Source organism: Scyliorhinus torazame, unplaced genomic scaffold (assembly GCF_047496885.1).
Source record: "Scyliorhinus torazame isolate Kashiwa2021f unplaced genomic scaffold, sScyTor2.1 scaffold_1745, whole genome shotgun sequence".
NCBI lineage: Eukaryota > Metazoa > Chordata > Chondrichthyes > Carcharhiniformes > Scyliorhinidae > Scyliorhinus > Scyliorhinus torazame.
This window is the reverse complement of record NW_027309472.1, coordinates 8,330-32,241: the sequence shown is the minus strand read 5'-3', so window position 1 is coordinate 32,241 and position 23,912 is coordinate 8,330. Positions and strand designations below refer to the sequence as shown.

Sequence of the window (23,912 nt, the reverse complement as noted above, 5' to 3'; positions counted from 1 at the left end):
TACCCCACTCCCCTCAGTGTGACTCTCGATATTCCCCACTCCCCTCAGTGTGACTCTCCGATATACCCCACTCCCCTCAGTGTGACTCTCCGATATACCCCACTCCCCTCAGTGTGACTCTCCGATATTCCCCAATCCCCTCAGTGTGACTCTCCGATATACCCCACTCCCCTCAGTGTGACTCTCCGATATACCCCACACCCCTCAGTGTGACTCTCCGATATACCCCAATCCCCTCAGTGTGACTCTCCGATATACCCCAATCCCCTCAGTGTGACTCTCCGATATACCCCACTCCCCTCAGTGTGACTGTCCAATATACCCCACTCCCCGCAGTGTGACTCTCCGATATTCCCCAATCCCCTCAGTGTGACTCTCCGATATAACCCACTCCCCTCAGTGTGACTCCACGATATCCCCCACTCCCCTCAGTGTGACTCTCCGATATACCCCACTCCCCTCAGTGTGACTCTCCGATATACCCCACTCCCCTCAGTGTGACTCTCGATATACCCCACTCCCCTCAGTGTGACTCTCCGATATTCCCCACTCCCCAGTGTGACTCTCGATATTCCCCACTCCCCTCAGTGTGACTCTCTGGCAGACCCACGTAGTTGTGTAATATTGCGGAATGCTTGCACCCACCTGGGCATTGAGGACAACATTCTCCAGGTACAAGGAATGGGTCATTGCAAGTCAAAGGGGGGCATCTCTTGGATAGACATTGTACGTTCCCATTCTACAAGAAAATAACAGAAAGTCAGAAAATGAAAACTGCGGTATGTATGTGAGAAGACTGATTCCAAATGTGTCTGTGAATGAGTGATGGAAATAGAAAATGAGATGGAAGGAGAAACACTGAGGAATGAGAAAGACACTGAGGGATTAGAGAGAGAGACGGTGGTGATCCACTGTAATCGGAGATGTAAGGTAGGACCTGCACTACAGGTTCGCCGGTAGCTCCTGCCGGCTGGCTCCGCCCAGGGAGAACTGTATAAATATGCATGACCTCCAGTGCCCTGCCATTTCGCCAGCTGCAGCAGGAGGCCTCGCACCTGACTGTAATAAAGCCACAGTTGTACCCAACTTTAGTCATTGTGCAATTGATCGTGCATCAATTTATTACAGTCAGATTTTCCACAGAATGGATATCCGAATTAAGCCCGATTGCCTGCAGCTGGATCCTCACTCGCCCAACGCCAGGAAAGACTTTACTCACTGGCTAGCATGTTTCGAGGCTTACATCAACGCGGCGGACCCCGCGCCAACGGAGGCTCAGAAGATAAACGTCCTGTACTCCAGACTGAGCTCCAGCGTGTTCCAGACTGAGCTCCAGCGTGTTCCCGTTGATCCAAGACGCCACGACTTACACAAAAGAGATGGAACTCCTCAAAGAACATTTGTCAGTGTTCTCACATCGCCAGGCATGTACTTGCCACCCGCTCGCAACTACCTGGTGAGTCCATCGAAGACTTCTGGCGGGCCCTAATTCCACTTGTCCGGGACTGTGACTGTCAGGCCGTCACGGCCGCCGAACACGCGAATCTCCTCATGCGCGATGCCTTCGTGACAGGGATTGCGTCGGACCGCATCCGAGAACGATTGCTGGAAGGGGCCATGCTCGAACTGGCGGAGACGAAAACCTTGGCGCTCTCCATGACGGTCGCATCCCATAACGTACAATCGTACCTCTCCCACCGCACTGCCCACCCTTCTACCCCTTCCTACCCCTCCTGGACCCCGCCGACAACCTCCTCAGCCGGGGCCCTGCCTTCGCAATACGCCTGCGCCGCACGCCGATCCGCGCACTTCCGGGGGTCCCCGTTGCTACTTCTGCGGTCAGCAGAAGCACCCTCGCCAACACTGCCCGGCCCGCACTGCAGTTTGTAAAGCCTGCAGTAAAAAGGGCCACTTTGCAGTTGTGTGCCAGGCCCTGCGCAGTTGTGTGCACAGTCGCTGTGATCGCGCTCGATATCGCCACCCCCCCCCCACGCCAGACACACAATGGGAGCCGCCATCTTCTCCTCCCGGGTCCATGTGTGACCAGTGGGCGCCGCCATCTTTTCCCGACCCCACAATGTGCGCACCATGGGTGCCGCCATCTTGTCCCGACCCTACAATGTGCGCACCATGGGTGCCGCCATCTTGTCCCGACCCCACAATGTGCGCACCATGGGCGCAGCCATCTTGTCCCGACCCCGCAATGTACGCACCAAGGGCGCAGCCATCTTGTCCCGACCCCGCAATGTGCGCACCATGGGTGCCGCCATCTTGTCCCGACCCCACAATGTGCGCACAATGGGTGCCGCCATCTTGTCCCGACCCCACAATGTGCGCACCATGGGTGCCGCCATCTTGTCCCAACCCCGCAATGTGCACACCATGGGCGCAGCCATCTTGTCCCGACCCCGCAATGTACGCACCAAGGGCGCAGCCACCTTGTCCCGACCCCGCAATGTGCGCACCATGGGCGCAGCCATCTTGTTCCCCACAGGGTCCCCGGACATCTCGACATCGGAACCGCACCCGCTCGCCACCCGAAGCATCCGATGGCTACCCGCAGCTCGCTTCGATGACGCTGGACCAATCTCGCCTGCACAACCTGGCCACCGCGTCGACGACGGTTAAAATCAACGGCCACGCGACCTCGTGCCTGCTGGATTCCGGGAGCACCGAAAGCTTCGTTCACGCAGATACTGTAAGGCGCTGCTCCCTCGCGGTCCACCCTGCCAATCAAAGGATCTCCCAAGCCTCCGGATCCCACTCCGTCCCGATCCGACGCCTTTGTACAGTCACCCTCACGGTCCAGGGTGTAGAATTTAGTAACTTCCGCCTCTATGTCCTTCCTAATCTCTGCGCTGCACTCCTGTTGGGCTTGGACTTCCAGTGCAACCTCCAGAGCCTCACCCTCAAATTCGGTGGGCCCTTACCCCCCCTTACCGTTTGCGGCCTCGCGACCCTCAAGGTCGATCCCCCCTCCCTTTTTGCAAACCTAACTGCGGATTGCAAGCCCGTCGCCACTAGGAGCAGACGGTACAGTACCCAGGACAAGACCTTCATCAGGTCCGAAGTCCAGCGGCTGCTTAAGGAGGGTATTATCGAGGCCAGCAACAGCCCCTGGAGAGCCCAAGTGGTAGTGGTTAAAACTGGGGAGAAACACAGGATGGTCGTGGACTACAGCCAGACCATCAATCGGTACACGCAGCTCGACGCGTACCCCCTCCCATGCATATCTGATATGGTCAATCAGATTGCGCAGTAACCGGGTCTTCTCAACAATTGACCTGAAATCCACCTACAACCAGCTCCCCATCCGGAAGTCAGACCGTCCATACACTGCCTTCAAGGGGGACGGTAGCCTCTACCACTTCCTTAGGGTCCCTTTCAGTGTCACAAATGGGGTCTCAGTCTTCCAAAGAGAGATGGACCGCATGGTTGACCAGTACGGTTTGCGGGCCACCTTTCCGTACTTAGATAACGTCACCATCTGCGGCCATGACCAACAGGACCACGATGCCAACCTCGATAAATTCCTCCGCACTGCCACCCTTCTGAACCGGAGCTACAACAAAGAGAAGTGTGTGTTCAGCACGACCTGGTTAGGCATTCTCAGCTATGTAGTCCAAAATGGCCTTCTCGGGCCCGGCCCCGAGCGCATGCGCCCCCTCATGGAACTTCCCCTCCCCCACTGTCCCAAGGGCCTCAAATGCAGCCTGGGGTTCTTTTCCTACTATGCTCAGTGGGTCCCAAACTATGTGGACAAGGCCCGCCCACTCATTCAGTCCACCCAATTCCCCCTTGCGGCCGAGGCACAACATGCTTTCGCCCGCATCAGAGCAGACATCGTCAAGGCCGGGATGCGCGCAGTGGATGAGTCACTGCCTTTCCAAGTAGAAAGCGACGCTTCAGACGTCGCCCTTGCCGCCACCCTAAACCAGGCAGGCAGACCCGTGGCATTCTTTTCCCGCACCCTTCATGCCTCTGAAATCCGACACTCATCCGTCGAGAAGGAGGCTCAAGCTATCGTTGAAGCTGTGCGGCATTGGAGGCATTACCTGGCCGGTAAGAGATTCACTCTCCTTACGGACCAACGGTGGGTAGCCTTCATGTTCAATAACACACAGCAGGGCAAGATCAAAAATGATAAAATCTTGCGGTGGAGAATCGAGCTCTCCACCTTTAATTACGAGATCTTGTATCGCCCCGGTAAGCTCAACGAGCCGCCAGACGCCCTCTCCCGAAGTACATGTGCCAGCGCACAAGTGGACCAACTCCGGGCCCTACACGACAGCCTTTGTCACCCGGGGGTCACTCGATTGTACCATCTGGTCAAAGACTCGCAATCTGCCCTACTCCGTCGAGGCAGTACGGACAGTCACCAGGGACTGCCAGGTCTGTGCGGAGTGCAAGCCGCACTTCTACCGGCCAGACCGTGTGCGCCTGGTGAAGGCTTCCCACCCCTTTGAACGCCTCAGCGTGGATTTCAAAGGGCCCCTCCACCGACCGTAACACGTATATTCTCAGTGTGGTCGATGAGAACTCCAGATTCCCCTTCGCCATCACATGCCCCAATATGACGTCTGCCACCGTCATCAAGGCCCTCAGCACCATCTTCGCTCTGTTCGGTTTCCCCGCCTGCATCCACAGTGACAGGGGATCCTCATTCTTGAGCTCAGCAGGACGAGCAGCTACAACCCCCGGGGAAACGGGCAAGTAGAACGTGAGAATGGGACAGTTTGGAGGGCCGTCCAGCTGGCCATACGGCCCAGGAACCTCCCAGCCTATCGCTAGCAGGAGGTCCTCCCTGACGCTCTGCACTCCATCCGGTCACTATTGTGCACCGCCACTAATAACACACCCCATGAACATGTTTTTACCTTCCCCAGGAAGTCCACATACGGGGTGTCGCTCCAGTCTTGGCTCGCTGCTCCAGGACCGGTCCTTCTCCGTAGGCACGTCCGACTCCACAAGGCGGACCCCTTGGTGGACAGGGTTCACCTGCTCGACGCCAACCCTCAATAAGCCTACGTTGAGTTCCCCGATGGCCGCCAAGATACTGTCTCACTCAGGGACCTGGCACCGTCAGGTTCCACCCCAACCCCCCCCCCCCCCTCCACCCACCAATGTGCCCGCCAATATTGACCCCCACCAGACCACCCCCCCCTCCCCTTTTCCGCACAACAGGACGAAGAGGGCTTCTGCACACTACTGGAGTTCCCCGACGACTGGCCAGCTTCAGAACCGCCACCACCGCCATCGGGGCCACCTCCACCACCGCCAGCACCGACTTCGCCGCCCCCAACGAAGCACCAAAGCATCGGACCGGCTGAACCTTTGACGGACTCCGGACCGTCAACATGGACTTTTCTTTCCCTACCACAGTACATAATTCCACTAATTGTATATAGATTCATGTCACCCCCGCCAGACTCATTTTTAACAGGGGGTGAATGTGGCGATCCACTGTAATTGGAGATGCACTACATGTTCGCCAGTAGCTGCTGCCGGCTGGCTCCGCCCACGGAGAACTGTATAAATATGCATGACCTCCAGTGCCCTGCCATTTCGCCAGCTGTAGCAGGAGGCCATGCATCTGACTGTAATAAAGCCACAGTTGTACCCAACTTTAGTCTTTGTGCAATTGATCGTGCATCAGGGGCACGGAGGGATCAGAGAGAGACGCTGAGGGGTCAGAGAGAGAGACACTGAGGGATCAGAGAGAGACACTGAGGGATCAGAGAGAGAGACACTGAGGGATCAGAGAGAGAGACACTGAGGGATCAGAGAGAGAGAGACACTGAGGGATCAGAGAGAGACACTGAGGGATCAGAGAGAGACACTGAGGGATCAGAGAGAGACACTGAGGGATCAGAGAGAGACACTGAGGGATCAGAGAGAGACACTGAGGGATCAGAGAGAGACACTGAGGGATCAGAGAGAGACATTGAGGGACCAGAGAGAGACATTGAGGGACCAGAGAGAGAGAGAGAGACACTGAGGGATCAGAGAGAGACACTGATGGATCAGAGAGAGAGACACTGATGGATCAGAGAGAGAGACACTGAGAGACCAGAGAGAGAGACACTGAGGGACCAGAGAGAGACACTGAGGGATCAGAGAGAGACACTGATGGATCAGAGAGAGAGACACTGAGGGACCAGAGAGAGACACTGATGGATCAGAGAGAGAGACACTGAGGGACCAGAGAGAGAGACACTGAGGGACCAGAGAGAGACACTGATGGATCAGAGAGAGAGACACTGAGGGACCAGAGAGAGAGACACTGAGGGACCAGAGAGAGACACTGAGGGATCAGAGAGAGAGACTGAGGGATCAGAGAGAGACACTGATGGATCAGAGAGAGACACTGATGGATCAGAGAGAGAGACACTGAGGGATCAGAGAGAGAGACACTGAGGGATCAGAGAGAGAGACACTGAGGGATCAGAGAGAGAGACACTGAGGGATCAGAGAGAGAGACACTGAGGGATCAGAGAGAGAGACACTGAGGGATCAGAGAGAGAGGCACTGAGGGACCAGAGAGAGACACTGAGGGATCAGAGAGAGAGAGACTGAGGGATCAGAGAGAGAGAGACTGAGGGATCAGAGAGAGACACTGAGGGATCAGAGAGAGATACTGAGGGTTCAGAGAGAGACAGAGGGTTCAGAGAGAGACACTGAGGGTTCAGAGAGAGACACTGAGGGATCAGAGAGAGACACTGAGGGATCACAGAGAGACACTGAGGGATCAGAGAGAGACACTGAGGGATCAGAGAGAGACACTGAGGAATCAGAGAGAGAGACCCTGAGGGATCAGAGAGAGAGACACTGAGGGATCAGAGAGAGAGACACTGAGGGATCAGAGAGAGACACTGAGGGATCAGAGAGAGACACTGAGGGATCAGAGAGAGAGACACTGAGGGATCAGAGAGAGAGACACTGAGGGATCAGAGAGAGACACTGAGGGATCAGAGAGAGACATTGAGGGATCAGAGAGAGACATTGAGGGATCAGAGAGAGAGACACTGAGGGATCAGAGAGAGACACTGAGGGATCAGAGAGAGACACTGAGGGATCAGAGAGAGACACGGAGGGATCAGAGAGAGAGACACTGAGGGATCAGAGAGAGACACAGAGGGATCAGAGAGAGACACAGAGGGATCAGAGTGAGACACTGAGGGATCAGAGAGAGACACAGAGGGATCAGAGAGAGAGACACTGAGGGATCAGAGAGAGAGACACTGAGGGATCAGAGAGAGAGAGACACTGAGGGATCAGAGAGAGACACTGAGGGATCAGAGAGAGACTGAGGGATCAGAGAGAGACACTGAGGGATCAGAGAGATACACTGAGGGATCAGAGAGATACACTGAGGGATCAGAGAGATACACTGAGGGATCAGAGAGATACACTGAGGGATCAGAGAGAGACACTGAGGGATCAGAGAGAGACACTGAGGGATCAGAGAGAGACACTGAGGGATCAGAGAGAGACACTGAGGGATCAGAGAGAGACACTGACGGATCAGAGAGAGACACTGAGGGATCAGAGAGAGACACTGAGGGATCAGAGAGAGACACTGAGAGATCAGAGAGAGAGACACTGAGGGATCAGAGAGAGACACTGAGGGATCAGAGAGAGAGACACTGAGGGATCAGAGAGAGACATTGAGGGACCAGAGAGAGACATTGAGGGACCAGAGAGAGAGAGAGAGACACTGAGGGATCAGAGAGAGACACTGAGGGATCAGAGAGAGAGAGACATTGAGGGATCGGAGGTGTGGGGAGAAAAAAACTATTTTTCCATCAGGGTCAAATCAAGCGAACACTGCCACAGCAGGGACCTGGTACCGTCAGGTTCCACTCCAACCCCCCCCCCCCCCCCCCCCCCACCAATGTGCCCGCCAATATTGACCCCACCAGACCACCCCCCCCCTCCCCTTTTCCGCACAACAGGACGAAGAGGGCTTCTGCACACTACTGGAGTTCCCCGACGACTGGTCAGCTTCAGAACCGCCACCACCGCCATCGGGGCCACCTCCACCACCGCCAGCACCGACTTCGCCGCCCCCAACGAAGCACCAAAGCATCGGACCGGCTGAACCTTTGACGGACTCCGGACCGTCAACATGGACTTTTCTTTCCCTACCACAGTACATAATTCCACTAATTGTATATAGATTCATGTCACCCCCCGCCAGACTCATTTTTAACAGGGGGTGAATGTGGCGATCCACTGTAATTGGAGATGCACTACATGTTCGCCAGTAGCTGCTGCCGGCTGGCTCCGCCCACGGAGAACTGTATAAATATGCATGACCTCCAGTGCCCTGCCATTTTGCCAGCTGTAGCAGGAGGCCATGCATCTGACTGTAATAAAGCCACAGTTGTACCCAACTTTAGTCTTTGTGCAATTGATCGTGCATCAGGGGCACGGAGGGAGCAGAGAGAGACACTGAGGGACCAGAGAGAGAGACACTGAGGGACCAGAGAGAGAGAGAGAGACACTGAGGGATCAGAGAGAGACACTGAGGGATCAGAGAGAGAGACTGAGGGATCAGAGAGAGACACTGAGGGACCAGAGAGAGAGACACTGAGGGACCAGAGAGAGACACTGAGGGACCAGAGAGAGAGAGAGAGACACTGAGGGATCAGAGAGAGACACTGAGGGACCAGAGAGAGAGAGAGAGACACTGAGGGATCAGAGAGAGACACTGATGGATCAGAGAGAGAGACACTGAGGGACCAGAGAGAGACACTGAGGGATCAGAGAGAGACACTGAGGGACCAGAGAGAGAGAGAGAGACACTGAGGGATCAGAGAGAGACACTGATGGATCAGAGAGAGAGACACTGAGGGACCAGAGAGAGACACTGATGGATCAGAGAGAGAGACACTGAGGGACCAGAGAGAGAGACACTGAGGGACCAGAGAGAGACACTGATGGATCAGAGAGAGAGACACTGAGGGACCAGAGAGAGAGACACTGAGGGACCAGAGAGAGACACTGAGGGATCAGAGAGAGAGACTGAGGGATCAGAGAGAGACACTGAGGGACCAGAGAGAGAGACACTGAGGGACCAGAGAGAGACACTGAGGGATCAGAGAGAGAGACTGAGGGATCAGAGAGAGACACTGATGGATCAGAGAGAGAGACACTGAGGGACCAGAGAGAGACACTGAGGGATCAGAGAGAGAGACACTGAGGGATCAGAGAGAGACACTGAGGGATCAGAGAGAGAGACACTGAGGGATCAGAGAGAGAGACACTGAGGGATCAGAGAGAGACACAGAGGGATCAGAGAGAGAGACACTGAGGGATCAGAGAGAGAGACACTGAGGGACCAGAGAGAGACACTGAGGGATCAGAGAGAGAGAGACTGAGGGATCAGAGAGAGACACTGAGGGATCAGAGAGAGACACTGAGGGATCAGAGAGAAACACTGAGGGATCAGAGAGAGACACTGAGGGATCAGAGAGAGACACTGAGGGATCAGAGAGAGAGACCCTGAGGGATCAGAGAGAGACACTGAGGGATCAGAGAGAGACACTGAGGGATCAGAGAGAGACACTGAGGGATCAGAGAGAGACCCTGAGGGATCAGAGATAGATACTGAGGGATCAGAGAGAGAGACACGGAGGGATCAGAGAGAGAGACACTGAGGGATCAGAGAGAGACACTGAGGGATCAGAGAGAGACACGGAGGGATCAGAGAGAGAGACACTGAGGGATCAGAGAGAGACACTGAGGGATCAGAGAGAGAGAGACACTGAGGGTTCAGAGAGAGACACTGAGGGATCAGAGAGAGACACTGAGGGATCAGAGAGAGACACTGAGGGATCAGAGAGAGACACTGAGGGATCAGAGATAGACACTGAGGGATCAGAGAGAGAGACACGGAGGGATCAGAGAGAGAGACACTGAGGGATCAGAGAGAGACACTGAGGGATCAGAGAGAGAGAGACACTGAGGGATCAGAGAGAGACACTGAGGGATCAGAGAGAGACACAGAGGGATCAGAGAGAGAGACACTGAGGGATCAGAGAGAGAGACACTGAGGGATCAGAGAGAGACACTGAGGGATCAGAGAGAGACATTGAGGGATCAGAGAGAGACATTGAGGGATCAGAGAGAGAGACACTGAGGGATCAGAGAGAGACACTGAGGGATCAGAGAGAGACACTGAGGGATCAGAGAGAGACACGGAGGGATCAGAGAGAGAGACACTGAGTGATCAGAGAGAGACACTGAGGAATCAGAGAGAGACACAGAGGGATCAGAGAGAGACACAGAGGGATCAGAGAGAGACACAGAGGGATCAGAGAGAGACACTGAGGGATCAGAGAGAGACACAGAGGGATCAGAGAGAGAGACACTGAGGGATCAGAGAGAGAGACACTGAGGGATCAGAGAGAGAGAGACACTGAGGGATCAGAGAGAGAGAGACACTGAGGGATCAGAGAGAGACACTGAGGGATCAGAGAGAGACTGAGGGATCAGAGAGAGACACTGAGGGATCAGAGAGAGACACTGAGGGATCAGAGAGATACACTGAGGGATCAGAGAGAGACACTGAGGGATCAGAGAGAGACACTGAGGGATCAGAGAGAGACACTGAGGGATCAGAGAGAGACACTGACGGATCAGAGAGAGACACTGAGGGATCAGAGAGAGACACTGAGGGATCAGAGAGAGACACTGAGGGATCAGAGAGAGAGACACTGAGGGATCAGAGAGAGACACTGAGGGATCAGAGAGAGAGACACTGAGGGATCATAGAGAGAGACACTGAGGGATCAGAGAGAGAGAGACACTGAGGGATCAGAGAGAGACACTGAGGGATCAGAGAGAGACACTGAGGGATCAGAGAGAGACACTGAGGGATCAGAGAGAGACACTGAGGGATCAGAGAGAGAGAGACATTGAGGGATCGGAGGTGTGGGGAGAAAAAAACTATTTTTCCATCAGGGTCAAATCAAGCGAACACTGCCACAGCAGGGACCTGGTACCGTCAGGTTCCACCCCAACCCCCCCCCCCCCCCCCACCAATGTGCCCGCCAATATTGACCCCACCAGACCACCCCCCCCCTCCCCTTTTCCGCACAACAGGACGAAGAGGGCTTCTGCACACTACTGGAGTTCCCCGACGACTGGTCAGCTTCAGAACCGCCACCACCGCCATCGGGGCCACCTCCACCACCGCCAGCACCGACTTCGCCGCCCCCAACGAAGCACCAAAGCATCGGACCGGCTGAACCTTTGACGGACTCCGGACCGTCAACATGGACTTTTCTTTCCCTACCACAGTACATAATTCCACTAATTGTATATAGATTCATGTCACCCCCCGCCAGACTCATTTTTAACAGGGGGTGAATGTGGCGATCCACTGTAATTGGAGATGCACTACATGTTCGCCAGTAGCTGCTGCCGGCTGGCTCCGCCCACGGAGAACTGTATAAATATGCATGACCTCCAGTGCCCTGCCATTTCGCCAGCTGTAGCAGGAGGCCATGCATCTGACTGTAATAAAGCCACAGTTGTACCCAACTTTAGTCTTTGTGCAATTGATCGTGCATCAGGGGCACGGAGGGATCAGAGAGAGACACTGAGGGGTCAGAGAGAGAGACACTGAGGGATCAGAGAGAGACACTGAGGGACCAGAGAGAGAGAGAGAGAGACACTGAGGGATCAGAGAGAGACACTGATGGATCAGAGAGAGAGACACTGAGGGACCAGAGAGAGACACTGAGGGATCAGAGAGAGACACTGAGGGACCAGAGAGAGAGAGAGAGAGACACTGAGGGATCAGAGAGAGACACTGATGGATCAGAGAGAGAGACACTGAGGGACCAGAGAGAGACACTGAGGGACCAGAGAGAGAGAGAGAGACACTGAGGGATCAGAGAGAGACACTGATGGATCAGAGAGAGAGACACTGAGGGACCAGAGAGAGACACTGATGGATCAGAGAGAGAGACACTGAGGGACCAGAGAGAGAGACACTGAGGGACCAGAGAGAGACACTGATGGATCAGAGAGAGAGACACTGAGGGACCAGAGAGAGAGACACTGAGGGACCAGAGAGAGACACTGAGGGATCAGAGAGAGAGACTGAGGGATCAGAGAGAGACACTGATGGATCAGAGAGAGAGACACTGAGGGACCAGAGAGAGACACTGAGGGATCAGAGAGAGAGACACTGAGGGATCAGAGAGAGACACTGATGGATCAGAGAGAGAGACACTGAGGGACCAGAGAGAGAGACACTGAGGGACCAGAGAGAGACACTGAGGGATCAGAGAGAGAGACTGAGGGATCAGAGAGAGACACTGATGGATCAGAGAGAGAGACACTGAGGGACCAGAGAGAGACACTGAGGGATCAGAGAGAGAGACACTGAGGGATCAGAGAGAGACACTGAGGGATCAGAGAGAGAGACACTGAGGGATCAGAGAGAGACACTGAGGGATCAGAGAGAGACACTGAGGGATCAGAGAGAGAGACACTGAGGGATCAGAGAGAGACACTGAGGGATCAGAGAGAGAGACACTGAGGGATCATAGAGAGAGACACTGAGGGATCAGAGAGAGAGAGACACTGAGGGATCAGAGAGAGACACTGAGGGATCAGAGAGAGACACTGAGGGATCAGAGAGAGACACTGAGGGATCAGAGAGAGACATTGAGGGACCAGAGAGAGACATTGAGGGACCAGAGAGAGAGAGAGAGAGACACTGAGGGATCAGAGAGAGACACTGAGGGATCAGAGAGAGAGAGACATTGAGGGATCGGAGGTGTAGGGAGAAAAAAAACTTTTTCCATCAGGGTCAAATCAAGCGAACACTGCCACAGCAGGGACCTGGTACCGTCAGGTTCCACCCCAACCCCCCCCCCCCCCCCCCCCCCCCACCAATGTGCCCGCCAATATTGACCCCACCAGACCACCCCCCCCCTCCCCTTTTCCGCACAACAGGACGAAGAGGGCTTCTGCACACTACTGGAGTTCCCCGACGACTGGTCAGCTTCAGAACCGCCACCACCCGCCATCGGGGCCACCTCCACCACCGCCAGCACCGACTTCGCCGCCCCCAACGAAGCACCAAAGCATCGGACCGGCTGAACCTTTGACGGACTCCGGACCGTCAACATGGACTTTTCTTTCCCTACCACAGTACATAATTCCACTAATTGTATATAGATTCATGTCACCCCCCGCCAGACTCATTTTTAACAGGGGGTGAATGTGGCGATCCACTGTAATTGGAGATGCACTACATGTTCGCCAGTAGCTGCTGCCAGCTGGCTCCGCCCACGGAGAACTGTATAAATATGCATGACCTCCAGTGCCCTGCCATTTCGCCAGCTGTAGCAGGAGGCCATGCATCTGACTGTAATAAAGCCACAGTTGTACCCAACTTTAGTCTTTGTGCAATTGATCGTGCATCAGGGGCACGGAGGGATCAGAGAGAGACACTGAGGGGTCAGAGAGAGAGACACTGAGGGATCAGAGAGAGACACTGAGGGACCAGAGAGAGAGAGAGAGAGACACTGAGGGATCAGAGAGAGACACTGATGGATCAGAGAGAGAGACACTGAGGGACCAGAGAGAGACACTGAGGGATCAGAGAGAGACACTGAGGGACCAGAGAGAGAGAGAGAGACACTGAGGGATCAGAGAGAGACACTGATGGATCAGAGAGAGAGACACTGAGGGACCAGAGAGAGACACTGATGGATCAGAGAGAGAGACACTGAGGGACCAGAGAGAGAGACACTGAGGGACCAGAGAGAGACACTGATGGATCAGAGAGAGAGACACTGAGGGACCAGAGAGAGAGACACTGAGGGACCAGAGAGAGACACTGAGGGATCAGAGAGAGAGACTGAGGGATCAGAGAGAGACACTGATGGATCAGAGAGAGAGACACTGAGGGACCAGAGAGAGACACTGAGGGATCAGAGAGAGAGACACTGAGGGATCAGAGAGAGACACTGATGGATCAGAGAGAGAGACACTGAGGGACCAGAGAGAGAGACACTGAGGGACCAGAGAGAGACACTGAGGGATCAGAGAGAGAGACTGAGGGATCAGAGAGAGACACTGATGGATCAGAGAGAGAGACACTGAGGGACCAGAGAGAGAGACACTGAGGGATCAGAGAGAGACACTGAGGGATCAGAGAGAGAGACACTGAGGGATCAGAGAGAGAGACACTGAGGGACCAGAGAGAGACACTGAGGGATCAGAGAGAGAGAGACTGAGGGATCAGTGAGAGAGACCCTGAGGGATCAGAGAGAGACACTGAGGGATCAGAGAGAGACACTGAGGGATCAGAGAGAGACACTGAGGGATCAGAGAGAGACACTGAGGGATCAGAGATAGACACTGAGGGATCAGAGAGAGAGACACGGAGGGATCAGAGAGAGAGACACTGAGGGATCAGAGAGAGACACTGAGGGATCAGAGAGAGACACGGAGGGATCAGAGAGAGAGACACAGAGGGTTCAGAGAGAGACACTGAGGGATCAGAGAGAGAGAGACACTGAGGGTTCAGAGAGAGACACTGAGGGATCAGAGAGAGACACTGAGGGATCAGAGATAGACACTGAGGGATCAGAGAGAGAGACACGGAGGGATCAGAGAGAGAGACACTGAGGGATCAGAGAGAGACACTGAGGGATCAGCGAGAGAGAGACACTGAGGGATCAGAGAGAGACACTGAGGGATCAGAGAGAGACACAGAGGGATCAGAGAGAGAGACACTGAGGGATTAGAGAGAGACACTGAGGGATCAGAGAGAGACACTGAGGGATCAGCGAGAGAGAGACTGAGGGATCAGAGAGAGACACAGAGGGATCAGAGAGAGAGACACTGAGGGATCAGAGAGAGACACTGAGGGATCAGAGAGAGAGAGACACTGAGGGTTCAGAGAGAGACACTGAGGGATCAGAGAGAGACACTGAGGGATCAGAGATAGACACTGAGGGATCAGAGAGAGACACTGAGGGATCAGAGAGAGACAGAGGGTTCAGAGAGAGACACTGAGGGATCAGAGAGAGAGACACGGAGTGATCAGAGAGAGAGACACTGAGGGATCAGAGAGAGACACTGAGGGATCAGCGAGAGAGAGACACTGAGGGATCAGAGAGAGACACTGAGGGATCAGAGAGAGACACAGAGGGATCAGAGAGAGAGACACTGAGGGATCAGAGAGAGACACTGAGGGATCAGAGAGAGAGAGACACTGAGGGTTCAGGGAGAGACACTGAGGGATCAGAGAGAGACACTGAGGGATCAGAGAGAGACACTGAGGGATCAGAGAGAGACACTGAGGGATCAGAGAGAGACACTGAGGGATCAGAGAGAGACACGGAGGGATCAGAGAGAGAGACACTGAGGGATCATAGAGAGAGACACTGAGGGATCAGAGAGAGAGAGACACTGAGGGATCAGAGAGAGACACTGAGGGATCAGAGAGAGACACTGAGGGATCAGAGAGAGACACTGAGGGATCAGAGAGAGACATTGAGGGACCAGAGAGAGACATTGAGGGACCAGAGAGAGAGAGAGAGAGACACTGAGGGATCAGAGAGAGACACTGAGGGATCAGAGAGAGAGAGACATTGAGGGATCGGAGGTGTAGGGAGAAAAAAAACTATTTTTCCATCAGGGTCAAATCAAGCGAACACTGCCACAGCAGGGACCTGGTACCGTCAGGTTCCACCCCAACCCCGCCCCCCCCCCCCCCACCAATGTGCCCGCCAATATTGACCCCACCAGACCACCCCCCCCTCCCCTTTTCCGCACAACAGGACGAAGAGGGCTTCTGCACACTACTGGAGTTCCCCGACGACTGGTCAGCTTCAGAACCGCCACCACCGCCATCGGGGCCACCTCCACCACCGCCAGCACCGACTTCGCCGCCCCCAACGAAGCACCAAAGCATCGGACCGGCTGAACCTTTGACGGACTCCGGACCGTCAACATGGACTTTTCTTTCCCTACCACAGTACATAATTCCACTAATTGTATATAGATTCATGTCACCCCCGCCAGACTCATTTTTAACAGGGGGTGAATGTGGCGATCCACTGTAATTGGAGATGCACTACATGTTCGCCAGTAGCTGCTGCCGGCTGGCTCCGCCCACGGAGAACTGTATAAATATGCATGACCTCCAGTGCCCTGCCATTTCGCCAGCTGTAGCAGGAGGCCATGCATCTGACTGTAATAAAGCCACAGTTGTACCCAACTTTAGTCTTTGTGCAATTGATCGTGCATCAGGGGCACGGAGGGATCAGAGAGAGACACTGAGGGGTCAGAGAGAGAGACACTGAGGGATCAGAGAGAGACACTGAGGGACCAGAGAGAGAGAGAGAGAGACACTGAGGGATCAGAGAGAGACACTGATGGATCAGAGAGAGAGACACTGAGGGACCAGAGAGAGACACTGAGGGATCAGAGAGAGACACTGAGGGACCAGAGAGAGAGAGAAAGACACTGAGGGATCAGAGAGAGACACTGATGGATCAGAGAGAGAGACACTGAGGGACCAGAGAGAGACACTGATGGATCAGAGAGAGAGACACTGAGGGACCAGAGAGAGAGACACCGAGGGACCAGAGAGAGACACTGATGGATCAGAGAGAGAGACACTGAGGGACCAGAGAGAGAGACACTGAGGGACCAGAGAGAGACACTGAGGGATCAGAGAGAGAGACTGAGGGATCAGAGAGAGACACTGATGGATCAGAGAGAGAGACACTGAGGGACCAGAGAGAGACACTGAGGGATCAGAGAGAGAGACACTGAGGGATCAGAGAGAGACACTGATGGATCAGAGAGAGAGACACTGAGGGACCAGAGAGAGAGACACTGAGGGACCAGAGAGAGAGACACTGAGGGACCAGAGAGAGACACTGAGGGATCAGAGAGAGAGACTGGGGGATCAGAGAGAGACACTGATGGATCAGAGAGAGAGACACTGAGGGACCAGAGAGAGAGACACTGAGGGATCAGAGAGAGACACAGAGGGATCAGAGAGAGAGACACTGAGGGATCAGAGAGAGAGACACTGAGGGACCAGAGAGAGACACTGAGGGATCAGAGAGAGAGAGACTGAGGGATCAGAGAGAGACACTGAGGGATCAGAGAGAGACACTGAGGGATCAGAGAGAGACACTGAGGGATCAGAGAGAGACACTGAGGGATCAGAGAGAGACACTGAGGGATCAGTGAGAGAGACCCTGAGGGATCAGAGAGAGACACTGAGGGATCAGAGAGAGACACTGAGGGATCAGAGAGAGACACTGAGGGATCAGAGAGAGACACTGAGGGATCAGAGATAGACACTGAGGGATCAGAGAGAGAGACACGGAGGGATCAGAGAGAGAGACACTGAGGGATCAGAGAGAGACACTGAGGGATCAGAGAGAGACACGGAGGGATCAGAGAGAGAGACACAGAGGGTTCAGAGAGAGACACTGAGGGATCAGAGAGAGAGAGACACTGAGGGTTCAGAGAGAGACACTGAGGGATCAGAGAGAGACACTGAGGGATCAGAGATAGACACTGAGGGATCAGAGAGAGAGACACGGAGGGATCAGAGAGAGAGACACTGAGGGATCAGAGAGAGACACTGAAGGATCAGCGAGAGAGAGACACTGAGGGATCAGAGAGAGACACTGAGGGATCAGAGAGAGACACAGAGGGATCAGAGAGAGAGACACTGAGGGATTAGAGAGAGACACTGAGGGATCAGAGAAAGACACTGAGGGATCAGCGAGAGAGAGACACTGAGGGATCAGAGAGAGACACTGACGGATCAGAGAGAGACACAGAGGGATCAGAGAGAGAGACACTGAGGGATCAGAGAGAGACACTGAGGGATCAGAGAGAGAGAGACACTGAGGGTTCAGGGAGAGACACTGAGGGATCAGAGAGAGAGAGACACTGAGGGTTCAGAGAGAGACACTGAGGGATCAGAGAGAGACACTGAGGGATCAGAGAGAGAGACACTGAGGGATCAGAGAGAGACACTGAGGGATCAGAGAGAGACACTGAAGGATCAGAGAGAGACACTGAGGGATCAGAGAGAGACACGGAGGGATCAGAGAGAGAGACACGGAGGGATCAGAGAGAGACATTGAGGGATCAGAGAGAGACACGGAGGGATCAGAGAGAGAGACACTGAGGGATCAGAGAGAGACACTGAGGGGTCAGAGAGAGACACTGAGGGATCAGAGAGAGACACTGAGGGACCAGAGAGAGAGACACTGAGGGACCAGAGAGAGAGACACTGAGGGACCAGAGAGAGAGACACTGAGGGATCAGAGAGAGAGACACTGAGGGATCAGAGAGAGACACTGAGGGATCAGAGAGAGACACTGAGGGACCAGAGAGAGACACTGAGGCATCAGAGAGAGACACTGAGGGATCAGAGAGAGAGACATTGAGGGACCAGAGAGAGAGACACTGAGGGACCAGAGAGAGAGACACTGAGGGATCAGAGAGAGAGACACTGAGGGATCAGAGAGAGACACTGAGGGATCAGAGAGAGACACTGAGGGACCAGAGAGAGACACTGAGGCATCAGAGAGAGACACTGAGGGATCAGAGAGAGAGAGACACTGAGGGATCAGAGAGAGACACAGAGGGATCAGAGAGAGAGACACTGAGGGATCAGAGAGAGAGACACTGAGGCATCAGAGAGAGACACTGAGGGATCAGAGAGAGACACTGAGGGATCAGAGAGAGACACTGAGGGATCAGAGAGAGAGACACTGAGGGATCAGAGAGAGAGACACTGAGGGATCAGAGGGAGACACTGAGGGATCAGAGAGAGAGAGACACTGAGGGATCAGAGAGAGACACTGAGGGATCAGAGAGAGACACTGAGGGATCAGAGGGAGACACTGAGGGACCAGAGAGAGACACTGAGGGATCAGAGAGAGACATTGAGGGACCAGAGAGAGACATTGAGGGACCAGAGAGAGAGAGAGAGACACTGAGGGATCAGAGAGAGACACTGAGGGTTCAGAGAGAGACACTGAGGGATCAGAGAGAGACACTGAGGGATCAGAGAGAGACACTGAGGGATCAGAGAGAGACATTGAGGGACCAGAGAGAGACATTGAGGGACCAGAGAGAGAGAGAGAGACACTGAGGGATCAGAGAGAGACACTGAGGGATCAGAGAGAGAGAGACATTGAGGGATCGGAGGTGTGGGGAGAAAAAAACTATTTTTCCATCAGGGTCAAATCAAGCGAACACTGCCACAGCAGGGTTGATTTCTCCCGATACTTACAATGCAGTGACATTCCTTGCACCTGTTTGTGGGGTGTGGAAAATCAGCTCCATTAGGATACTCCTTTCCAGCATACTGACAGCCTGTAGAAAGAGAATAACATAGAACTGCTCAAAATATTCCCCACACAATCTCTGTGTCTGCACAGTAATCTGCGATTGTAGTTCCATAGGGAGCTGGAGGAATCTTGACCACTCTCACTCTGGCCCTCTCTCCACTGTTCCAGCCCGTCATCCCTTACTGTACACACTGGCCCTTGCCCCACACTGGCCCTCGCGCCACACTGCCCACACTGGCCCTCGCCCCACACTGTCCACACTGGCCCTCGCCCCACACTGCCCACACTGGCCCTCGCCCCACACTGGCCCTCGCGCCACACTGCCCACACTGGCCCTCGCCCCACACTGCCCACACTGGCCCTCGCCCCACACTGCCCACACTGGCCCTCGCCCCACACTGGCCCTCGCGCCACACTGCCCACACTGGCCCTCGCCCCACACTGCCCACACTGGCCCTCGCCCCACACTGCCCACACTGGCCCTCGCCCCACACTGGCCCTCGCCCCACACTGGCCCTCGCCCCACACTGCCCACACTGGCCCTCGCCCCACACTGCCCACACTGGCCCTCGCCCCACACTGGCCCTCGCCCCACACTGGCCCTCGCCCCACACTGCCCACACTGGCCCTCGCCCCACACTGCCCACACTGGCCCTCGCCCCACACTGGCCCTCGCCCCACACTGCCCACACTGGCCCTCGCCCCACACTGCCCACACTGGCCCTCGCCCCACACTGCCCACGCTGGCCCTCGCCCCACACTGCCCACGCTGGCCCTCGCCCCACACTGGCCCTCGCCCCACACTGGCCCTCGCCCCACACTGTCCACACTGGCCCTTGCCCCACACTGCCCACACTGGCCCTCGCCCCACACTGGCCCTCGCCCCACACTGCCCACACTGGCCCTCGCCCCACACTGGCCCTCGCGCCACACTGGCCCTCGCCCCACACTGCCCACACTGGCCCTCGCCCCACACTGGCCCTCGCCCCACACTGTCCACACTGGCCCTCGCCCCACACTGCCCACACTGACCCTCGCCCCACACTGCCCACACTGGCCCTCGCCCCACACTGCCCACACTGGCCCTCGCCCCACACTGCCCACACTGGCCCTCGCCCCACACTGTCCACACTGGCCCTCGCCCCACACTGCCCACACTGACCCTCGCCCCACACTGCCCACACTGGCCCTCGCCCCACACTGCCCACACTGGCCCTCGCCCCACACTGGCCCTCGCCCCACACTGGCCCTCGCCCCACACTGCCCACACTGGCCCTCGCCCCACACTGTCCACACTGGCCCTCGCCCCACACTGCCCACACTGGCCCTCGCCCCACACTGTCCACACTGGCCCTCGCCCCACACTGGCACTCGCCCCACACTGCCCACACTGGCCCTCGCCCCACACTGGCCCTCGCCCCACACTGCCCACACTGGCCCTCACCCCACACTGCCCACACTGCCCCTCGCCCCACACTGCCCACGCGCCACTCTGCCCCTCGCCCCACACTGGCCCTCGCCCCACACTGGCTCTCGCCCCACACTGGCCCTCGCCCCACACTGGCCCTCGCCCCACACTGGCCCTCGCCCCACACTGGCCCTCGCCCCACACTGGCCCTCGCCCCACACTGGCCACACTGACCCTCGCCCCACACTGCCCACATTGGCCCACGCGCCACTCTGCCCACAGTGGCCCTTGCCTCACACTGGCCCTTGCCCCACACTGGCCCTTGCCCCACACTGGCCCTCAAGCCACACTGCCCACACTGGCCCTCGCCCCACACTGGCCCTCGCCCCACACTGGCCCTCGCGCCACACTGGCCACACTGACCCTCGCCCCACACTGCCCACATTGGCCCTCGCCCCACATTGGCCCTCGCCCCACACTGCCCACATCGGCCCACGCGCCACTCTGCCCACACTGGCCCTCGCACCACATTGGCCCACGCCCCACACTGGCCCTCGTCCCACACTGGCCCTTGCGCCACTCTGCCCAAACTGACCCACATTCCACACTGGGCCTTGGCCCACATTGGCCCTCGTCCCACACTGTCCACACTGGCCCTCATCCCACATTGGCCCTCGTCCCACTCTGCCCACACTGGCCCTCGCCCCACGTTTCACTCTGCCCACACTGGCCCTCGCCCCACATTGGCCCTCGTCCCACACTAGCCCTCGTCGCACACTACCCACATTGGCCCTCGTCCCACACTGCCCACATTGGCCCTCGTCCCACACTACCCACACTGGCCCTCGTCCCACACTGCCCACATTGGCCCTCGTCCCACACTGCCCACACTGGCCCTCGTCCCACACTGCCCACACTGGCCCTCGCCAAACACTGGCCCTCGTCCCACACTGCCCACATTGGCCCTCGCCCCACACTGGCCCTCGCCCCACACTGCCCACATTGGCCCTCGCCCCACACTGCCCACATTGGCCCTCGCCCCACACTGCCCACATTGGCCCTCGCCCCACACTGCCCACATTGGCCCTCGCCCCACACTGGCCCTCGCCCCACACTGCCCACATTGGCCCTCGCCCCACACTGGCCCTCGCCCCACACTGCCCACATTGGCCCTCGTCCCACACTGGCCCTCGTCCCACACTGCCCACACTGGCCCTCGTCGCACACTGCCCACATTGGCCCTCGTCCCACACTGGCCCTCGTCCCACACTGCCCACACTGGCCCTCGTCGCACACTGCCCACACTGGCCCTCGTCCCACACTGCCCACACTGGCCCTCGTCGCACACTGCCCACATTGGCCCTCGTCCCACACTGGCCCTCGTCCCACACTGCCCACACTGGCCCTCGTCCCACACTGGCCCTCGCCCCACACTGCCCACATTGGCCCTCGCCCCACACTGGTCCTCGCCCCACACTGCCCACATTGGCCCTCGCCCCACACTGCCCACACTGGCCCTCGCCCCACACTGCCCACATTGGCCCTCGCCCCACACTGCCCACATTGGCCCTCGCCCCACACTGCCCACACTGGCCCTCGCCCCACACTGCCCACATTGGCCCTCGCCCCACACTGGCCCTCGCCCCACACTGCCCACACTGGCCCTCGCCCCACACTGCCCACATTGGCCCTCGTCCCACACTGGCCCTCGTCCCACACTGCCCACACTGGCCCTCGTCGCACACTGCCCACATTGGCCCTCGTCCCACACTGGCCCTCGTCCCACACTGCCCACACTGGCCCTCGTCCCACACTGCCCCTCGTCCCACACTGGCCCTCGTCGCACACTGCCCACATTGGCCCTCGCCCCACACTGCCCACACTGGCCCTCGCCCCACACTGCCCACTGGCCCTCGCCCCACACTGGCCCTCGCCCCACACTGGCCCTCGCCCCACACTGCCACACTGGCCCTCGAGGTACACGGCCCCTCCTCCCGGCTACCCGGCCCCCTGCCCGACTCTCTGGCCCTCCGCCCGACTCCCGGGCCCTCCGCCCGACTCCCGGGCCCTCCGCCCGACTCCCGGGCCCTCCGCCCGACTCCCGGGCCCTCCGCCCGACTCCCGGGCCCTCCGCCCGACTCCCGGGCCCTCCGCCCGACTCCCTGGCCCTCCGCCCGACTCCCTGGCCCTCCGCCCGACTCCCTGGCCCTCCGCCCGACTCCCTGGCCCTCCGCCCGACTCTCTGGCCCTCCGCCCGACTCTCTGGCCCTCCGCCCGACTCTCTGGCCCTCCGCCCGACTCTCTGGCCCTCCGCCCGACTCTCTGGCCCTCCGCCCGACTCTCTGGCCCTCCGCCCGACTCTCTGGCCTCCGCCCGACTCTCTGGCCCTCCGCCTGGGTGAGCCATTACCGTTGCAGTTGTTGTGACAGCAGGTTCCGGACAGTGGGTATGAGCAGAGAGCACTGATACAATCTTTCTGCTCACAGGTCACCTGACCATTCAAACAGGTGCATTCCTGGCACGGGTTCAAAGGGTTCGGGAAACGCTGGCCATCCAATAATACTCGTTCCTCAAGCACGCAATCTGATGGCAAAAACACAAGGTGCCCTTCACAAAGGTGCTTCACCGATGGCAACACAACCCGCTCCATCTCACCATTCTCACTGTTTTGTTGCCTAGTAACACACTGTGAATCTGTGTCCCAGTGAGAGTCAGTGTGTGTGGAACTGTCTCCCAATGAGTCAGTGTGTGTGGAACTGTGTCCCAGTGAGAGTCAGTGTGTGTGGAACTGTGTCCCAGTGAGATTCAGTGTGTGTGGAACTGTGTCCCAGTGAGAGTCAGTGTGTGTGGAACTGTGTCCCAGTGAGAGTCAGTGTGTGTGGAACTGTGTCCCAGTTGGAGTCAGTGTGTGTGGAACTGTGTCCCAGTGAGTCAGTGTGCGTGGAACTGTGTCCCAGTGAGAGTCAGTGTGCGTGGAACTGTGTCCCAGTGAGAGTCAGTGTGTGTGGAACTGTACCCCAGTGAGAGTCAGTGTGTGTGGAACTGTGTCCCAGTGAGAGTCAGTGTGTGTGGAACTGTACCCCAGTGAGAGTCAGTGTGTGTGGAACTGTACCCCAGTGAGAGTCAGTGTGTGTGGA

At 56.9% G+C, this 23,912-nt stretch overlaps 1 long non-coding RNA gene across 1 annotated transcript; it reads right to left on the bottom strand.

Moving 5' to 3' along the window:
* Positions 1-644: 644 nt before the first annotated feature.
* Positions 645-23,355, bottom strand: LOC140407650 (uncharacterized). The gene is made up of 3 exons (XR_011939739.1): positions 23,185-23,355; positions 19,310-19,392; positions 645-739 (listed from the first exon to the last, which is right to left on the bottom strand). It is a non-coding gene; the product is annotated as an uncharacterized lncRNA (long non-coding RNA).
* Positions 23,356-23,912: the final 557 nt, after the last annotated feature.